Below are 6985 nucleotides of genomic sequence, written 5' to 3' on the forward strand. Positions count from 1 at the left end.
CAATGATAATTTTGATATTATTTGGGGGAAGAAAAGTAATTTTAAGGATTTTCGAATTGATAAGTGGGGGTTCAAAGAAATGGGAATCCAAAATAATTGATGGGGTGTTAATAGCAGCACTCTTTTCCTATATATTGGGTCCCTAATGAAAAGTGAGTTAAAATGTTATAGGTAATATCAAATAATGTTTGGAGAGTATTGAATAATTATGTATTTAATAAAAGAATTAATTATTTAAAGTTCTATTTACAAATATTATGGTAACTTACGTTCTATTTAAGATTTTTTGAACCAATAAGTTCTATTTAGTAAAGCTGAGAATATTATCAATTTTTCCTAATTTTTAAAACTAAGAATATTATTCATTTTGCATAGTAATATTCTAGATAATTGTTTCATTAACTGATAATAAATAATAATAATAATAAAAAGAGCATGAGATTGAACGTTTTTACCCTTCTACTTATTGATTTGATTCAACTATCCAATAAAATTGAGAATATTAACATTTTTTCCCAGTTTTAAAACTGAAAAACATTATCTATTTTTTTATTTTAATTTTTTTTTCAATTTTGCACATCAATGTTCCATCATCATGCTCCTTTATACACACAAAATTTTTAGTTTTTTCAAAAAAAACATTTAGTTTTTTCAAAAAAAACATTTAGTTTTTTTTTTCACATAATTTTTTTAATTTGAAAGTTGATGTTTTCAAATTTTAAAAATCAAAATAAATATCAAATCATCATATTTCTTTTTAAATAATTATAAATGATGAACAATTATTATTGAGGTTGCTTATTTGCCTTGTAAGAATCTTCACTTAGATTTGAAAATATATATATATATATATATTTTGTATTTATTACAATCTGTTTTGTATATATATATATATATATGGTGGTTTATTTTCATATCAAATAGAGATTGTGTTTTGGATTGAGGATTTTAATATAATATTATAGGATTCTGATGTGTATGTATATGGTGATTTGTATCAAATTGATGCTCTATTATTGTATGAATGTGTTATTGTGTTTTGGATTAGGGATTGAAGCTCTGCTAAATTAACTTCAGAATTTGATATGTATAAGAATCTGTTATTGTATATGGTGATTTAAATGTTGGCATTTTCATTATCTTTTCACATAATGTAAGTTAAAAAAATTTATGATATTTTTTAATTCAAATTGATGCTCTGTTGTTATAAGAATGTGTTATTGTGTTTTGGTTTAGGGATTGATGCTCTGTTAAATTAACTTCACAATTTGATATGTATAAGAATCTGTTATGATATATGTCAGTACCTTTCATGAAGACTTCAATTAGTAACTTTTAAGAATATAAATTAACAGTTACCACCAGCTGTATTTGCATTAGCAATGTAACCAAACAAACATAATAATGTTTTTGCAAGTTTTTAAACAAGTAATTTAATTCCAATAATTTAAGGAATGGATGCTTTTGATTTTGATTTTTTAATTATCAATTTTAATTTTAAATAAGCTATCAGTGCTCTTTGAAATCTTGATATAGTACTTGGTGTCCCCTCACAAATCCTAGTTGTGTTATGTTGCATTTTGGTTCTCATATATGTTCCTTTGTTGTTTTTATGATAAGTTCCATCATTCAATATATATGGTCACAATTATTTTAAAATTTTGCTAACAAATACTCTTAAAATACAAGAAAAATATAAAAATAAATAAATCTTGAGAGACTTTTCACTAAATACAAAACATTTTTTGACAATAGACTATCGGTCTGTTGTTCTATCTGATTTCTAAGGACCAATCTTTTCTATCTATAGATTTTGAACATGATTGTGGTAATTTATCTTATTGTTGATGTTTATTTTTGTGCTATTTTTATTGTTATTAAACTTTATATTCAATAGTGCCAAAATAGAAGATGGTGCACTTGAGGAATACAGATTGTAAAATTTTTTTATGCTGAAATACAGATTGTAATAAATATAATATATGTCCGAAATATTAATGAGTTGTCTAAATAGCATAGTGGTTGAAGATTCTTTTTCTCTCCAGCTTGCCTGGGTTCAAGGGGATAGGAGAAGTTAGTGGTTGGTAGTTACATGATGTCACATATTTTTGTGATTGAAAAATAAAGTAAATTTATAATTTTGTATTGGTTGGTTTTAAGACATTAACTCCGTCAAGGTTGTTAACAACTTCGTCGGTCTCAAGCTCGGGTTAAGGAGGAGGGTTGTGTGTTAGGTAGCCGACAGCCAACACATAAAAACGCCGCTCGGATCTCTTATGACAATGAATCCTATTTTGAATCGTTTATATGCTAGGTTATTCCCCTCAAGTGACGCGTTGCACCTGCCTCCGGGTGTTTCAAAAAGTGAGCAAGGGGCGCCGTATCGATGCCTGGGTGCGGTGAAAAATGGGCAAAGGTTCCCGCATTTTTCTGGATGAGAACGGGTAAAGAAGCTAGTCCAAGACTATAGGCTTAGGGTAGCCACTTGGAATATAGGGACCTTAACTGAAAAGACGATGGAGTTAGTAGATGTTATGATTTGGAGGAGAGTTAGTACAGCTTGCGTACAAGAAACTAAGTGGACAGGTGAGAAAGTTAGGAAAATTGAGGATACCGGTTTTAAATTGTATTATAGTGGTAAGGATAGACGCAAGAATGGGGTAGGAATCTTAATTGCCAAGGGTCTTGTGGAGAATGTAGTGGCGGTCATAAGGAAAGGGGATAGGATTATGTTAGTTAAACTAGTTATTGGAGGGAATATAGTGAATGTTATTAGTGCATACGCCCCTTAAGTAGGATTAGATGATCAGATTAAGAGGGATTTTTGGGAGCGAATGGATGAGATCTTACAGGAGATACCCGTAGGAGAGAACCTGGTTATAGGTGGAGATTTTAATGGCCATGTAGGTATAGGTAAACTAGGCTATGAAAGGGTATAAGGTGGATATGGTTTTGGTGACAGAAATGAGGCTGGAGAGAGTATCTTAGATTTTGCATTGGCTTTTGACCTGGTGGTAGCCAATACTATGTATAAGAAGAGGGAAGAGCATTTGATAACCTTTAAGAGTGAGTCAGTTAAGAGCCAAATAGATTACTTCTTAGTGAGAAAAGTGGATTGCTTAAAATGCAATGATTGTAAGGTGATTCTTGGAGAGAGCCTGGCCTCTCAACATAGGATTTTGGTAATAGATTTATGTTTTAGAGGACAATACCAAGCTAGGAAGGATGGTGGGCACCGTAGGACGAGATGGTGAGACCTAAAAGGTGATAAATTAGAAATATTTAAGAATAGAATGGACAAGAAAGGGACTTGGGACTTAGAAGATGATGCTAACATTATGTGGAACTCGATGACCAATTGTATGAGGAGAATCTCAAGGGAAGTGCCTGGAGAGTCGAAAGGAACGGGACTTAGCTCTAGGGAAACTTAGTGGTGGATGGAAGAGGTTCAAGCGGTAGTCAAGGCAAAAAAAGAGTGTTTTTAAAAGTGGCAAAAAGATAGAATTGAAGAAAACCTTAAGAGATATAGATTGGTTAATAAGGAGGTCTAGAAAGTAGTGAGAGAGGCTAAGCTAAAAGCTTATGATGACTTATACACTAAACTAGATAGTAAGAAGGGAGAAAAGAAGGTATACAAACTTGCTAAGATATAAGAGAGGAAAATAAGAGATTTTAATCAAGTTAAGTGCATCAAGAGTGAGGATTCAAAGGTATTGGTGAGAGATGAAGAGATTAAGGAAAGATGGAAGAACTATTTTGAGAAACTATTAAATGAGAAACATAGATGTATGACAATAGGGGAAGAAATAGCCAGTAATACGATAAACCAAGACCACAGGTTCTATCGCAGGATTAAGAACTTTGAAGTGGAGATTGCACTTACGAAGATGAAATCAAATAAGGCTTTAGGACCAGATGATATCCCCATTGAAGCTTGGAAGTGTTTGGGTAAAAAAGGAGTTGCTTGGTTGACTAGGTTGTTTAGCAAAATTTTGTTGACTAGGAACATGCTAGATGAGTAGAGGAATAGTATTTTAGTGCCACTTTATAAGCATAAAGGAGATGTCCAGAATTGTAACAACTATAGAGGAATCAAATTAATATGTCATATAATAAAAGTGTGGGAGAGGGTGATTGAACGCCGATTGCGACATATAACAGAGGTGTCACAGAATCAATTTGGGTTTATGCCAGGTAGGTCAACAATGGAAGCGATCTATCTTTTGAGAAGAATAATAGAAAAGTATAGAGAAAAGAAAAGAGACATTCATATGGTGTTTATCGACCTTAAGAAAGCATATGATAGAGTGTCCTGGGATATAATATGGTGGGTGCTAGCGAAAAAAGGTGTGACAAAAGGTTACATTGATGTGATTAAGGACATGTATGAAGGGGTGGTAACCACTATTAGATCGTTTGTTGGAGAGACAAATGAATTTCTTATCACTGTAGAGTTACACCAAGGATCTATCTTAAGTCCTTATCTTTTTGTTTAGTTATGGATGAGTTGACAAGAAACATCCAAGATGACGTGCCATGGTGTATGCTTTTTGCAGTGGTAGTGGATGAGACTAGAGAAGGAATTAATATAAAGTTGGAGATTTGGAGAAAAGCTCTTGAATCTAAAGGATTCCAGATAAGCAGAACTAAGACAGAGTATATGGAGTGTAAATTTAGTAACAGTAACAATGAAAGCAGAGAAAAAGTGAAGATTGAAAACCAAGAACTGCCTAAGAGTGAACATTTTTGTTATTTATGGTCGATTATCACAACAGCGGGGAAGATGATACGGATGTGGCCCATAGGATTAAGGTGGTATGGTGTAAGTGGAGAAGTGTGTCTGGGGTACTGTGCAATAAACGAATACCCACTAGCCTTAAAGGTAAGTTCTATAGAACGACTATTAGACCAGTGATGTTGTATAGGACGGAGTGTTGGGCAACCAAGAAACATCATGTAGATAAGATGAGTGTGACTAAGATGAGAATACTAAGGTGGATGTGTAGCAAGATTAGACAAGACAGAATTAGGAATGAGTGTATTTGGGAATGGGTAGGAGTAGCACCGATAGAAGATAAGTTGAGAGCGAATCAATTGAGATGGTTTGGTCATATTCAACGGAGACCAACAGAGGCAATAGTAAAGAGATGCGATGCTGTAACGGTAGATGGAAGTGTTAGGGGACATGGTAGGCCTAGGTTAACGTTGGTTAGCATTGTAAATAGAGATATGGATCTACTTAATTTGACTAGTGAAATGACATTTGATAGGACCGTGTGGAGAAGAATAATTCATGTAACCAACCCTATTTAATGGGACTTAAGGCTTGGTTTGATTTGGTTTTGGTAGGTTTTAAGACATTACAGAACGTATCACATATTTTTTGATTGACGAAAAGAGTAAATTTATGATTTTGTATTTAGGGATATAAGAATATGAAAAAGTATAAAAATTTGGAGTGTTTTGGTAAGTTAGTTAAAAGTTAATTTTTAGCTTTTTAATCTATTTTAAATCATATTACCTCTCATATTTTTCTTATAAAAAGACAAAAAAAAAAAAAAAAAAAAAACTAAAACACTAATTTTTAATCAACTTCTCAAATCATTCTTTTATAAATGACTAAAAATATGATTACATGATACTTTTGGACAACCAATAATTTTTCTTGTCGATTCATAGTGTGCACTTAGTCCAATCCGAACGTGATACTTATGGTGACGATGATTGGTTTGCGTTAGACCATCTCCAACGGTTCACCAAAGTTGACATCAAATTTAAATTTTGATGAAAAAGTTACTGTTTACTACTCCAACGGTTGCACCAAATTGATATCAGATTGAGATTTCATCAAACAATTCATCAAACGGAGGACAAGATACTGATTTCACCAAAACACTGTTTGTGACCGTTGGAGGGAGGACCCGGTCGACCAACCGGTTGCCCGGCCGGTTGACCAACCGGTCGACCGAATTCCTTTCAAATAGGTTGGTTCAAACCGGTCAAAAAAGGTTCAAACAGGTAAAAAAAGTAAATTACATTTTGCCTTACCGATTGACCGGCAGGTCAACCCACCAAAACCAAAACAAAGATGAAGCTGTTCTGATTACATACCAAGTTCTTGATGAAGATGATGAAGCTGTATGTTAACAATTACATACTAAAACAATCAATTAAGTTCTTGTTTTGAATCAAAAACCCATTTCGATTCTGGTCTTGTTTGCGTATATGATGGGCACAGTTGTATCCAGATAATTTTGGGTTTCCTTTGGGTGTTTCACAGAATTTGATGGAGAGTGGTTATGGAATCAATGAGCTCTGTTTCAATTTTCCTTAGAATTTGATGGAGAGTGGTTACGAAAATGTTTCAAGCTGCAAAAAAAAAAAAAAAAAAATTTATTTACGCTTACCGGTCAACCCACCGGTCGACCAACCGGCTGACCTACGGGATTTGATGCACCGTTGGAGCTACTAATATCAGATTTGGTGAAATGAGTCATTTTTTACTCAGATTTGGTGAAAAAAGAAGTTCACCGTTGGAGATGCTCTTAAGGGGTTGTTTGTGATGTGTTAAATTAGCATATATTTTTGTCTTTATATGAAAAAATATAAAATATGAGTTAGGTTTAAATTGATGTGGTATAGAGATGATGTAACTTAAATAAAAAGTGATATGACCCAAATAAAATGATTGTAACTCAAATAAGATGATGTGCTAAAATAGCCTGTGCTATTTTAGTACATGCCAAACAACTACTAAGTTGGTTATGGCACTTTAATTAGATTTAAGTTTTTAAATTTTTTTTTTTATTTTAAATTTGTACGTTTATATTTTTAATATTTCAATTAATTTTTTTAATTTATTTTTTACATTTATTTAATCTAGATATATTTAAAAATATATATAATTTGTACAATTTTTTTAGAAAATTTATTGAATATAATAAAAGATGAAAATGTACTAAATTTATAATATATTTTTTATATT

The sequence above is a fragment of the Camellia sinensis genome, chromosome 5 (assembly GCF_055761805.1).
Source record: "Camellia sinensis isolate YWXY chromosome 5, ASM5576180v1, whole genome shotgun sequence".
NCBI lineage: Eukaryota > Viridiplantae > Streptophyta > Magnoliopsida > Ericales > Theaceae > Camellia > Camellia sinensis.